This window comes from Mastomys coucha, unplaced genomic scaffold (genome assembly GCF_008632895.1).
Source record: "Mastomys coucha isolate ucsf_1 unplaced genomic scaffold, UCSF_Mcou_1 pScaffold5, whole genome shotgun sequence".
In the NCBI taxonomy this organism is placed as follows: Eukaryota; Metazoa; Chordata; class Mammalia; order Rodentia; family Muridae; genus Mastomys; species Mastomys coucha.
In genome coordinates, this window is record NW_022196911.1 from 85,152,021 (window position 1) to 85,166,601 (window position 14,581).

General features: G+C 44.0%; 1 long non-coding RNA gene across 2 annotated transcripts; it reads left to right on the plus strand.

The window, feature by feature from the left end:
- The first annotated feature begins 206 nt into the window (after positions 1-206).
- Positions 207-4,300, plus strand: LOC116078216. 2 transcript variants are annotated; one of them, XR_004113455.1, is made up of 3 exons: positions 207-334; positions 954-1,049; positions 3,762-4,300. It is a non-coding gene; the product is annotated as an uncharacterized LOC116078216 (long non-coding RNA). The 2 variants fall into 2 exon arrangements; XR_004113454.1 differs by having other exon boundaries at positions 207-322.
- The last annotated feature ends 10,281 nt before the right edge of the window (positions 4,301-14,581 follow it).

Genomic DNA, 14,581 nt, shown 5'->3' on the forward strand with positions numbered 1-14,581 from the left:
GCTGAATTCTACAGAAGCCTGGGTGGGACAAAGGGAAAAGTCCAGAAGACCAATTTTACCTCTTTTTATTTGTTTGTTTTTGTGTTGATTTGGACTTTAAAAAACATTGTATTCAATCATTTTTATCCTGATTCCCAAGTGTTTTAGAAGTAACCCCATCTTCTCCCAGTGAGCATCTCCTTTATTTTCTTAGGGTCCCTGGATACTATTGTGATTCTGTGTTAACACTTCTGGATGGTCTAGCCTGGGTATTATGATGCTCAAAGATGCAGAGGTCATGAAAGGAATTCAGAAGCCCTGCTTCCTGTCAGCACTGGATGAGGTTGGTCTTGAGGTATAGTAAGGACCTTAAGCAGTGGTGGATCACCTTCCTCTGCAATCAAACGAGCACAGGGGGTGACTCAGATCAAATAAATGCCAGGTGGCTACTAACATAAAAGGCTTCAGTCTGCAAATTAGCCAATTCCTTATCAGAGGAAAAGTGAGGAAATGAAAGAGCTTCCATGCTGCTGAGACATGTGTAAGCTAGCATAACTCCTGGCCAGCAGTTTAGTCATGTTTATTTAATCCAAACATTTGCGTATCCTTTGACCTCAGAAGTCCCCTTGCAGGTATCCTGTCCTTGCATGGCATTTCAAACGTTAATCACAGCTTCAAACACTTTATGTGCCCACCAATAGAGAAATGTACATTATGGTTTCTCCATACTGTGGGGAACTACATAGTAAGAAAGAGGTGTTAAGTTGGCTGAATATGTGTTGAAATTACCAATAGTTAAAAAATAGAAATATCTGAACATAAAAAAAAGAGGAAGATGGAAAAATAATCTGTAGTTAAGTTCATTTGTGTTCCAAGAATGAGTGTTTGTGAAAACCCCAGAGTGAAGCTTGGTAACTTTATATGCGTGCAAATGACTCTGAGCTACCTCTAATCCTGCCACTGCTTTCACCCAGGTTGATATCATCATGAAAGCCCTGGACTCTATGCTCCACCCTGTTGCCGTCACCATTAACCATTACCATCTACAACACAATTATTCCAGATTTTAGGTGAGAATGTTATATAGAAACATCCCAGTTGGGCTGGCTGGTCTTATGTCAACTTAGCACACTAACTAGAGTTATCTGAAAGGAGGGGGACCTCAATTGAGAAAATACCTTCCTAAGGTCCGACTGTAAGCCATTTTCTTAATTAGTGATTGATAAGGAAGGACCCAGCCAATTGTGGGTAGTGCCACCCCTGAGCTGGTGGCCCTGGGTTCTATAAGAAAGCAGACTGAGCAAGCCATGGGAAACAAGCCAGTGAGCAGGACCAGTCCATGGCCTCTGCATCAGCTCCTGCCTCTAGGTCCCTGTGTTGCTTGAGTTCCTGTCCTCTGGTGATGAACAGCAATGTGGAAGTGTAATCTGAATAAACCCTTTCCTCCACAATTTGCTTTTTGGTCCTGGTTTTTCCTTGCAGTGATTGAAACCCTAGCAAAATTGTAACATATGAAACCCTGGAGCTCAAATGCAAACTCCTCCCATTCACATGTCTTTTTCATTTTGTAGCATCCTTGTTAGAGTCCAGTGACTCTCTCTCTAGCACCTTTCTTCAGGCGATGACTCTGGGTCTTAATTGTTCTTCATCTTGAGGATATACCACACTGTCATATAACTTTGGTGGCCCCTGAGACGTATGAAGAGAAAGTCAGGGACCACACAGGACCTGAGAGCACCAGGCTTGGAAATGGCCTGAGTTGAGCATTACTTCCTCCCATGTTTCTTTGGTCAGGAGTACTAACATGGTTTGAATGCAACTGCAAGGGCATCTGGGAGAGGCAGGAAAGCCAATAGATGTTTAGTGAGTAATTTACTGTCTCTGGCTCAAGAGGTGAAGAAAAATGTGGATTAGACCTTGTGTTGGTTACTTTTCTCTTGTTATAAAAAGACACCAGGGCTAAGGCAACTTACAAAAGAAAATGTTTATTAGGGACTTACAGTTTCAGAGAGTTAGAGTCCATGACCATCATGGCAGGGAACATGGCAGCAGGCAGACTGGTGATGCAGGAACAGCTAAGAGACCACATCTTGAGATACAACCAAAAGGCAGAGAGCTAACTGAGAAAGGTGGTGGCTTTTGGAAACCTCAAGGCCCTCCCCCACTGACACACCTTTTACATCAAGGCCACACCTCTTAATCCTTTCCAAACAGTTCCAACAGCTGGGGACATGTGAGGACCATTCTCATTCAAATACCTGAGTCTGTGGGGGACATTCTCACCCAAACCACCATAGATCTTTAAATTAATACTACCTTTCATTAAAGCAGCCAGACCTGGAGGCTGCTCTATTGCTCAGGGTTCCTTGAGAATCAAGGGTGTGTGTGTTTGTGTGTGTGTGTGGGGTGTGTGTGGTGGGGTGGGGAGGTAGGGGAAGGAGGGCCTTTCTTATTAACTTCTGCCTGCCACGCAGGACTGTTGGAAGGAACAAAACTGCCACTTTTAGAGAATCTTTACAGCAGCCAAACTGAGCTACTGGCTTAGCTCAAAACCTTCACATTTTCCTTTCTTTCTAATTTTCCTTTGGAAATTTTCTTTATTTTTATCATTATCATCATTGTTATTAATAATTAATTAATTTATTTTGATTTTTCTGAGATAGGGTCTCTTTTTATAGTCCTGGCTCACCAGGAGATAGCTATGTAGACCAGGCTGGCTTTGGATTCACTGAAATCTTCCTGCCTCTGCCTCCCGAGTGCTGGGATTAAAGGCCTGTATCACCTTACCTTCATTTTGTGTATGTGAGTGTTTTGCTTGCATATTTTTCTGTGTATCACATGTCTGCTTGGTACCTTCAGAGGCCTGAAGAGAGTTAAATCCTCTCAAACTGGAGTTACAGATGCTCCGGAGCCCTCAATGTGTGTGCTAGGAATTGAACCCAGGTCCTCTGTAAGAGTCATAAATACTCCTTTCCACAGAGCCATATCTCCAGCCTCCTTGGAATTTTTCTTTTTTTAGCCTATTTACAATTACATAAAGGAATCAAGTGCATTTGGTGGTTGTTCTTTCTTTTGTCTTCAGCATCTACAAGTTAGATCTTTGAAAAGATTTAAAAGCTAAGGAAGAAATATTAGTTAAAATGAAGTAAGAACACTTGGGAGGCAGAGGCAGGTGGATTTCTGAGTTTGAGGCCAGCCTGGTCTACAGAGTGAGTTCCAGGACAGCTGGGGCTACACAGAGAAACCCTGTCTCGAAAAAAACAAAAACAAAACAAAACAAAACAAAAAAAAAACAAAAAAAAAAGAAGTAAGAAAAGGTTCAATGAAATAACAATAACAAAAATCAGAATTTTCCTGAGAGTTGCTGCAGAGATGGGGAAAAAATATGGAAGAAATCCTTCTACACACCGTGCTACAGTTTATGTCTTTGGAGTCTTACCTGTTTGCATGCATGCAACACCAAGAACTGTTAATGAAATGAGTTAACCACCTCTTTTTCTGTCTAAGTTGGGGATCTTTCTTTTTGAAAAGGTGACTTCATTTCCAAGGGATTTACTACAGAGTCTGGTGGGACAGGGAAGTACCTGGGAACATAAGAAGACTAAATAGCTCATTATGTCCTCATAACATGGCCTCCTTAGAGTCCAAGTCTGCACCATGACTCTGCTTTTAGACGCTTACGGTCTCATTGGTTTAGATAATTACTTAGTCCTATTAATCTTCAAGTGTGCCTGGAATGACTTTATATTTAACCTCTCTTCCTTCCTACTCTAACAATACAGACTTTTAGAAGAAGGAAAGAAAGCTGAAGAGGTGCTTGAGATCCAAGAAGACAGATCTATAGAAATCAAATCCCTCCGAGAAAGGCTCAGAGACCATCGTGTAAGAGGGGTAGAGAGATCCTAAGAGCCATAGGCTGGGGAAGACCAATCCAAACCAGTGTCGTCTGAACTCGACAGAACCGCTATACTCATAAACTCACAGCCTCCCATGGTTGCCTGCATAAGACTTGCACATGATGAACCCAGTCAAAAATCTGAGCACAGGGTGGGTAAGGGCTTATGAGTCTCCACATCTCCCTGAAGAGCTATTGACAATTGGTGGCTTCTGTGGGGAAGGAGAGTTGGTTTTCTTTAAGTGTGTATGTGTGGTGTGGTCATGGTAGACTGACCATGCTCCAGTAAATGACCCCACCAACACTCATGAATGTATGAACAGTATAAAGAAAGAAAAGAAAAGGAAGACATGATGTTGGGATAAGGTGGGAAATGAAGTATATGTCTGAGAAGTGGAAAGTGAATATTATTAAACTACATTGTATGCATATATGAAATTCTCAAAAAAAAAATCCCATTGTAAAAGAATCAAATGGAGTAGAGAGGTAGTGTTGTTCCAAAGATGGGAAAACTTGAGCAGAGTCCAGGCCTGATAAGCGGACAAGCCCATTCCCTTCCAGAGGCACCTCTTTGTGTGCACATGGGGCTTTAGTGTTTTCTGCTTTGCTCTGTGGTGTCCCAGCTGTGGCAGCTCTCTAGCTGCTGTCCTGTTGTTTCTATCGTGTGCTCCAGTGCCTTTGCCAAATTAATCTTCTTAAAACTCCTTTCTGATCATGGAAAAAGCAGGCTTGGCTTTCAGAGCCTGCTCTAATGGCCCCACCCTACCTGACCAGCTTAATTTGCTTCTGTTTCCTGATACACACCCTCTTCTCCAGGCATGTCTGTCTCCTTCTTATCCCATAAGCACACCCTCCTTGTTTGTTGACTCTGTGCATTTGTCCGAGTTCCTCGGTGAGCCTGGAATGCAGTCTTGGGTCTGCATCGTAGGGATTCCTGACTTTCATGCAGTGAATGGACTCCTGGCTTGTCATTTAAAGTGCGTGCATGGAGCAAATCCCCTTTCCATAACGCTGGTGCTTAGCTTCAGAAGTTTGTCTTGGTTCGTGATTCATCTTTGACTGGCGGTGAGCCCAACCCTTCGCTTTATATTTTTCTGTCTCTTAGTTGCTGCCAATCTATAAGCCAACACTTAAATCCTTCAAGGAAGTCCCATTAATAAAAGAGGCATGTTTAATAGAAAGCAAGAAAGCCACCCCTGCATTTTTTTAAAAAAAATGTTTGTTGTTATAAGCCTGGATTGTAGCCAACTGGGTTTTCTTACACTAGGGTCCTACTTGTACGCATCAAACAACTTCTTTCCAATTTGGAACTCTAAGGTGGTTTGTCCTAAAGCCACTTATGGTTTTTTTTTTTTTTTTTTGGTCAGCAAACCTTCAGAGATGTTTTTATTCTGCCACCTTTGTACGGGCCTGAACTTCAACCAACCTATGAATATCTAGACTACAAGAGGAAACTTTCCAAGGTCTATCTTTATCTACGAGAGACCTTTGGTTTACTTTGCTTGGTTCTAATGCAAACGGCCGTGTAATGGACATTTTGGAATTGACTATCAGTCCTTGGATCAAGGCCTCTTGGCTGAAAAGAGGGAAGATGAAAAAAGTTGCTCGAAGCCCCTTAGATTGCAGCAAGCACAGGGAGGAGCAGATTATGGTGAGGGGGATGTCCAAGCTTGGTGTATGGACGCTGCTCAGCGCCATCTGGGATTAATACTGGCACTTGGACTTCTGGATTGGTTTCCTTAGACTAGGCTGTAGAATCCATTGAAGATGGAGTTGTAGAAGAAAGAGGGAAAGAAGGAGCGGCTCGGTCCTCATAGCAAGTGGTGGCCTCAAGACAGCCATGTCTTATGACAAAGAAGCATGAAGTGGGAGGGTGGTGGCCACAGCAGAAGCAGTGACCACATGTGCCTTTCAAGGCTTCATTCTCAATTGCTTTCTCTTGGGACTGAGTCACCATGATGGGGAGAAGCCAAAGCAACCCTGGAGAGAGACTGTGTGGAGGGATCTGATGGACACTGCAGAGGTCCTGGCCTGCATTCTGCATCACCCATATATCCTAAGATGGTTCAGGATCCCAGCCCTCAGGTCAGTTCTGCCCAGATGTTCCTAGCCTTAAACCTGCAGAATAGTCTGGCTCTCTGTGTACCCTTAGAAAATTTCAGAACTAAATTCCATAGTTTCCATAAAATTATCAATATATGTGTGTAAAAAAAATGGACTATGTGTCTGCCTTAGTGTCTTTTCCTGTTTTTGTGGTAAGATACTCCGGCAAAAGCACCTTAAGGGAGAAAGGGTTTGTTTTAGCTCATGGTTCCAAGGTGGGGATGCTGACCTAATGTATATAATCCCTAATAGGCACACCTACAAGCTTGTTTCCTAGGAGATTCTAGATCCTGTCAGGTTGTCAATCAGTACCAGTCATAATTTGTATAGGTCTAATTTTATGACGGCTTTTTGTCTCCCCTTCTTCCAGCCTCTTCCACTCCTTCCTTCCCTCCTCCCTTCCTCTTCTTTATTCATTCATTCTCCCCTTCTCCTCACTCCTTTTCCTTCATCCTTTCTTCTTTCCTTTCCTTCATCTCTCCCTTCTTTGTTTCTCCTCCCATTCCCCTTCTTCTTCATCCCTCTTTCACTCCCTCTCTCTTTTCATCCTCTCCTTCTTTCCCTCTCTTCTCTCCTCCCCCCCTTTCTTCTTCTCTGAGTCTGGGGAGATTTGTTTTGCAGCAATGATAACTACTCCAGAAGTGACTTGGGGGTAATGAACGACTCCTCTGGAGACTGAGATGGATGATTACCCACAACAACATCTGGGTTATCCGAGCATCTCCCACTCTCAGTCAGATTATATAGATACCTCTCATAGGATCTATGAACCTAGAAGTTGAATAAATGGGAGTAGAAGAAAATAGTACAGTTTTTGACTTTTCATGGCCCTAATCTCTCAACCTACAGGAGAGACTTGGTGTGGGTCTGGGTGTCACTGTGAAGTGTGGGAACAGAGGGGAGCTGCTTCCTTCCCTCTGCCATCTCTATCCTGGTATGCTCCAGCCCAGAGACTGGGAACACCGCTGACTTGTGTGATGCTTAAGGGAAAGCCAAAGAAGCTTGTAAGACTCATTCCTTAGTGCTGGACAACCAGGGGACCACCTTGCTAAGTTGCACAAGACCTTGGTTGACACTGGGAATCCTCTCTGGAAAACTTGAGTCCAATGAGAAAAAAAGAAGTGTCCTCAACCCAGTGGTCTGTGACGATGATTTGGGTTTTAAGGCAGTCACTTCCCTATTCAGAAGGACTGTGGCATCCATGGCTTGTACTGGGTGTGGGACTTAGGAAAGGTCAATGTGTCTGTACACTAAGCTTCTGGTGTTGACTCCATCACACACACACACACACACACACACACACACACACACACACACACATACACACACACAGAGTCAATGTGAAGCAGGAGGTATATCATGTAATTAAACTCTCTCAAATGCATCAGCAGCTCTGTTGTCAGGTAGAGAAATGTATCAGAGTTCAGGAGTCCAACCAAATAACCTGAGAGACTGCTTCCTCCTACGATGCCCACTGGGCTGGCTGAGCTGCTTCACCTGGGAGCCAAGGGCTCCAGGGCATGCCAGGTTTAATCTCAGCAGCTCTAATACACATTTCATTCTGAGCATATCCTCCTCAGGAAACATTGACAAAGGAAACAAAGATCGCCAACATTTTGGTACATCTTCCTGAAGCTTCATCCCTAGAATTTTTTTTTCCATTTTGACAAACATAGTGAATATATAATTTTGCGTCCTGTTCTTTTCCTTATTGTGGTTTCAGATAGATTTTTTTTTCCCTGTAGAAACACAATTTCAAACTTGAGCAATAATGATTTTACTATATAGTATCTTATCGCGTAATAACATATATATGAATGGGACATGTTTTCTTACACGGTCGTTTCCATTTGAAAGGTGAATGCTGTGGTTCCCGTTTTTTTTTTTTACTGAGGCTTGTCCGCAATAATCAAACAATGGAGATTAGCTCGGTCACTCTGATCCCAGCATTCATGGCCTCTCTGTTTCATGTGACACTGCTCATCATGTTAAGTGACATCACACTACTTGTGTGAATGCGCTGTGCTTTACTGTGTTCTTGGTTTGGGTCACTCAGGATATTTACCAGCGTTGGATACTGTAAACAAGGAGGCCAAGGGTGTCACTGTGCGCTCAGGCTTTCCCTTAGTTTTGGATTATCACCTCTGAATAGAGTCCCAGGAGTGGAATTACTGGGTTAAAGGGTAGGATTGTGTTTATGGCTTTTGATACTTATTGCCAAATTGCTTTCCCAGAGGACTGTGCGTAGTGTAGCAGGCGCACTTTATAGGCCCAGGGGAGGCTCTTCGCTCCTCCAGGATGCTGGGCTCCCCTCTAACCACTAGAGGGCGTGAAAGGATGCTGTTGGAGAGTCGGCCCCCTCTAGGAAAGACCCAAATTTGCTAGAGGAGCCCTCGGTGTTGCCTAGGAGGGGAAAGGACTATGCCTAGTTGATTCAAGCTTGGATGACATCTCTGGGTTTCCACTGCGGGAGGCACAGTTTGTGCTCTGGACTCAAGAGGAGACAGCAGCAGGACCTAGGGCCTCAGGTCCGGAGTGTGAGGTCTGAGTTTGTCACTCCCGCTTTGCAACCCTGGGTGATATGCAGAGATTCTGAGTCTTGAATCTCAGTGCAGGGGTACTGGAACACCCTGGGCTGCAGTCTTGTAGGTTTGTCACTTCCACACACCCACAGTAGTTGTTGAGAACACAGAGCGTGTTGGCTGGGTGTAGAAAAGATACGGAGTTTGGAGTGGACACAGGGGTACAGGGCAGGTTCCTGCTCTACATGGATAACTTACCCACAGGAGGGATGTTGGGTATTTATGTAGAAACACCGAAGGTGGAGAGATGCTTACAGACCATTTAGTCCACATTCTTTAGGAACAGAGGCCTGCACAGTTATGACTGGTTTCCATTTTATTTTCTCATTTTTCCAGAAGTTATGGAGCACCTAAGTGTATGGAATTCTGTGCTCAGAGTTGGAGGTAGTAAGGTGATGCGAAACATCCCTGTCTCCACAGAGCTTCTATCTGTGTAAGGAGATGAGCCACTGTGATGACCACTCAACACTGCTGCACCTCCGACAGTGAGGAAGGCAGGCAAATGGGGGTGGGATGGGCAGGGACTTGCTTTGGATGCTCCTAAAAAGCCCTTCTGAAAATGTATTCCTTAGAAGCTGGGTGGTAATGGCTCATGCTTTTAATCCCAGCCCCAGAGAGGCAGTGGCAGGTGAATCTGTGAGTTTGAGGCCAGCCCGGTCTAAAGAGTGAGTTGCAGGGATGTCAGATATGTAGGGAGTCTGTGTCTCAAACAAAGCAAAACAAAATAAAACAAAACAAAATGTATCCCATGGAACATTAGTTCAACTGAATGTTAAATGAAGTATGGGTAGGGAGCTTCATCAGTCAGCTAGGGCTGCCTTAATGCTGTGTAACAAACAACCCTATGCTCCGTCAGTAGCAGTCATACTTATTGTTCTTTTTAGAAGGCTTATGTGTCTGGGTATCAGCCGGGGTGCCTTTCACTCCTCTGAGACCGAAAGTGCACAAGCTCACTTGCACTGGTAAGGTTTTCTTTAGAAATTATGAATGTGCCTTAGAAATACTTGTTCAGCAGAAATGGTGCTTCAAGTTTTTATATCTTAAACTTTTTAAAGATTTATTCTTTTTATGCATATGCATGTTTTGCCTATTTTCATGTCTGTGTACCATGCTCAGGCATGGTAGAGGCCAAAAGAAGGCATTGGAACCTGGAACTGAGTTACAGATGGTTGTGAGCTGCCATGTGGATGCTGGGAACTGAGCCCAGGTCCTCTGGAAAAGCAGCCAATACCCTCAACTAGTGAGCTATCTCTCCAGCTCCTGTTCTATTTTATGTTATATGTATTTGTGTGTGTGTGTGTGTGTGTGTATGCGCACGCATCAATGAGTATGTATGAGGGAGAAGGGGTGGGGAGACATCAGGAGAGTTTAAGGGACATGGTGATGGATGGATAAGATCAACATACATTATATGACATTATGAGATTACCAAACAATAAAATATTATTTCAATAAAGAAAAAAAGCTGTAGGACAATGGAAATGCCAGAAAGTCAAGGCAGACGAAGCTAAAGTTGTGTATTTCTGTGTTCATGTGTGTTTACATGTTTGTGGGTGAGGGCATGCACGGATCATGGCTCACATGTGCAGTTCAGAAGATAACCTCACATGCCAAGCCTTACCTCCCACCTTCTTTGAGGCAGGGGCTCTCTTGTTGTTTGCCATTGTCTGCTAACTCCAGGCTAGCTGTCCTAGCACCCTGCAAGGGATTCTCCTGTCTCTGCCCCTATCTTGCCCCAAGAGAATAAGATGACAGGCATGCCACTGGGTCCAACTTTTACATAGGTTTTGGGGAATCTTAACTCAGATGAGCACAGTGAGTGCTTTTGGCCCACTGGTCCATTCTTCTCCTCTTATTTAGTTTTTGAGGCAGAGTCCCTCGCTGATCTTAAAAGTCCCCGTCTAGGTGGTCCTGTCTGGTCAGTGAGCCTCAGGGATCCTTTGGTAGCTCCCCAGTGATAGGCTCACTCCACGTTTAGCTTTTTAAATGGAAAGCTGGGGACCCGAACTCAAGTCCTTATGCCTTTACAGCAAGGACATTACCAACTGAGCCATCTCCCTCGACCCTTAAGACCTTTCTTGCATCATGCCTACTAAGGTCAATCAAGCCACATGGCCAAAGCTGTTCACAAAGCACAGAAGTCTACTTTGTCTCCAAGGACAGAAATCTCAAAACCATGGCGGAGTGCGTGGGCACAAGGAGGGGCAAAGAACCAGGAGCAGCAAGCTTTTCAGGGCCTGTATCCATAGTTCGATCAAATGCTCTGCCTTAATAAAAGGAAGAGCAAGCCTGGAAGGGAGACAGCAACCTGGCCGGGGTTCACAGTCATTTAGCACAGCCCTACAGTGACAGCCCGGGCTCTGTGGCTCTCAGCTGGGGCTCTTTGCTTTCTTCCACACTGTTCATACGCCTTGGCCACACTGGTGGCGACCGCAGAAAGGTGGTGACTCACAAGAGTTGAACTGTTGCACACACGAGGTTGAAGTGCTTCTCCAAGCACCTTCAGGAGTGAGACTCTCAGGGAGGCTGGGTAGGAAAGACCACTCAGACAGTCAAGGAGCCCTGCCAAGAGGACAATGTTAAGATGTGTGTTATGAGGTCAGGCTACCTACTCTATGGCTACCATCCATAGCAAGGTATGTCAGCTTGCTAAGCTTTAGTTACCTTGTGTACAGAACAAGGCCAGGAGTGTAACCAGAGCTTCAGACTGGACACAGTCATTAGTATCATCCCTACTGCAATTTACGTCTGCTCTACTGTCCCTATCCCCATCTCTGGGCTTTTCTACTTTCCAATCCCTTTTTTTAATGCTCCATTTGTCTTATGCTAGTACCCACTAATGTGCACTGGAAGAGTAAGTATTATTGGATATTAAAACAGGGACATTGGAAAGTTTAAGGTCCAGAGGTAGACTTGTGTCTTTCAAGAGGGAGTCTCATCTAGACCATATCAGATTTCCTCCTCTGGCTGACCCCCTATGCTTTCTGGTAGTGGGACGGAAGTGGGTTGAGTTGGGCTGGGATGTATGATTCATCCAACACTGTGGTTCGTGAACTCTGGCTGGATACTAGAATCCTAGGGAAAAATGCCTGGCTTCATCAGGACCAGTGAAGTCAGGATCTCAGGGAACTTGGGGTGGGGTGTGACCTACAGGCTCTATAGAGGATGTTAATTTCCAACTAGGCTTAGTGCCACTAACCTATAGATGAGTCTGCTGTGGATTGTGGAGGCAAATGCAAGTGGGTTTGCATCTCCACCCTTTTCCTCAATGCATATATGAGCCCATACAAGTGTCATTTTTTCTCCTATAAAATATGGGTAACCTTGAATATCTTGCTGAGATTTTGTAAGAAGCAAATAAAGTCCCAAGCAGTGAGTTTTGTACAGCAGGCTAGAGGAATGGGCACATAAGGTCTTTGTTAACAAATGCATGGTCATAGTCAGTAACACTGATGTTGGAGGCCCGTGTTGGCATGACCTTATACCAGCCTGGGGTCATTTGGCTTCTTTACTATTGGACTTGTAGGCTTCTGCTCTCGTTGGTTTATAACCACTCCAAGAAGATAGAGTCAGGGACCGGAGAAACAGCTTAGTTGGTAAAGTACTTGACATGAAAACATGAAGACCTGAATTTGGATCCTTAGAAGCCCCATAAAAAGCTCATGTTTGTGACTTCTAGTACTTTGGGGGCTGAGATATGAGGCTCACTGGGCTTTGCTGGCCAGTTAATCTGGCTGATCAGGTAGTTTGCTCAGTGAGAGATCTTTTTTTTTTTTTTTTTAAATCAACTGGAGAGCTAATGAGGAAGATACCCAATGTTGACCTCTGACCTTCACGTACATGTATACACGAGCATGTGTGTTCTTCTCTCTCTGCCTCTCCTTCCCTCCACACACATCTTTTCCACACACATATATACAACAACAGCAGCAACAACAACAAAACACACAAGCAAAAAAAAAAAAAAGAAAGAAAGAAAGAAGGAAGGAAAGAAATAGAAAGATGGAGACCTTTTGGGTTTCTCAGGCTAGCTATTGATCAGTCTGGGGCAAAGTGAAGGTTGAAATTCCAGCCCTTCTGATTGCCAGGAACTGTGTTCAAGAAAAAGATCAGCTTGGCTGAGGGTCAAAAGTCTATGTGAGCAAATGGAATGGGCTCCCAAAGCCTTTGTTAGCAAAAGAAATGACTCTGATCCGTAACCAACACTGGAGGCCCATGTTGGCAAAAAATCGAATCCCAGACTGAGGATAAAGATGCTAGGAGGAGTCTATTCTGTCCCTGTGCCCAACTTGTCATTCTGGCTCTGGCCACATTGGCGGAGAGCCCACTGGGAAGAAGTCTGGGATGCATTGAGCAAGACTGAGTAGCAAGTTAGAGTAGAGGCACTAGGCCATATGTAGATGGCAGCTTAATGGGTTTCTCCAGGTGGTAAGAAGCATGATGACCTGAATTTGGATCCCTAGGACCCCCATAAAAAGCTCATATCTGTAACTTTTAGTACTTTGGGGAGTTGAAACATGGGATCTGGATTCTGGCTAGGTTCACACTAAATACCTGATAATATTCACATTTTGTCCTGGAAAAAAAAAGGTATCAATATCTGGTAAAGTAATTGGCCCTTGTAGCTTCCCACTGGAAGGCAGAAGGCTAGGAAACCAATGTTAGAATAAGTATCTTTCATCATTGAGATCTTTTCATTTGAAAAATGTTCAACAACAACAAACCTATCCTGCCTCATGTGGCACTACCTTCTGCTTGGTCATTGCTTAGAAGATTCTGGATGCTTGACTCTTTCATGGTCTCTTCTACCTCTAGAAACAATAGGACTACGTCTGTCTTGAGATGCTAATGTGCACCCCTGGGGCTCACATGAGGAGCCCGGTGTGACTCACGAAATCCTCTAGACTTCCCTTCAGGTGTCTAGACATGGTAGTCTCCAGAGTGTAGCCCCACCCTTTGAACCCAGTCAGTGATCTCTCTACGCAGATGGTTAAACAAAGGAATTCCCATCAACCAATTAGTTTTGAAATCAACAAACAGAACTTGGTTTCTCATAGTACAGCTTCCCAATAGGAGTGGGTGGAAATCATCCCACAAATCAAAATATATTCCTGGTAAGCTGGGTTCACATTACATACTCTTTTTTTTTTTTTTTTTTTGGACTTACCTTATTAGTCATCATATAAAACAAAGAGCTATGCAATTACTAGCTGTTTAGATTGGGGACCCTTAGGTTGGGGTTCACAATCCTTGGGGTAACACACAGATGAACAATTCTCCAAGGGAGCTACCACCACCATTTTTGTAAGTAATATTTTTATGTGTATGGAGATCTGACTTTTTTGGAAGGGCGTTAGTACATAGCTTTCATCATACTCTCTGCAGTGTGTTTGAAAATGATTAAAAAGTACTGTTCTAGACTGATCCTTTTATACCAATTGTTAGCAGGAAGAAAAAAAATTGTATTCACAGAGTAAAAGGCTGCCTGTACTTTCTTTTTAAAAAGAATATTAACTATGCCAACTTTTTTTTTTAGGATACCTTCATATTTTTTGAGATCATAATTATTTTTATTTTATGCATATGGATGCTTTAACTGCATGTATGTGCATCGTGCGCATGCAGTGCTTATGGAGGCCAGAAGAGGGTGCTGGGATCCCTGGAACTGGAGTTACAGATATTTGTGAGATGCCATGTAGGTGCTGGGAATCTAACCCAGGTCCTCAGCAAGAAGAGCTGGTTCTCTTAACTGCGGAGCCACCTCTCTAGTTCCCTGTATGCATTTTGCACAAAGAAAATCAGAGGAAAGGTAGGAAAAAAAAAACTTCCAGTAGAAGAAATATCAGTAAGAGCCATCCTCACTTAGGTGCAGATTTATCTTGGAGTTCACAGTTTCTGTGTGAGGCACAGAAAGAGAAAGAGGAGAAAGGGGAAGGGAGAGGGATAGGCAGGAAGGGAAAAGGGAGTTGGGGGGTGGAGAGGGGAAAGGAGGAAGGGGAAGGGGATGAGGGAGGGTAAGGGG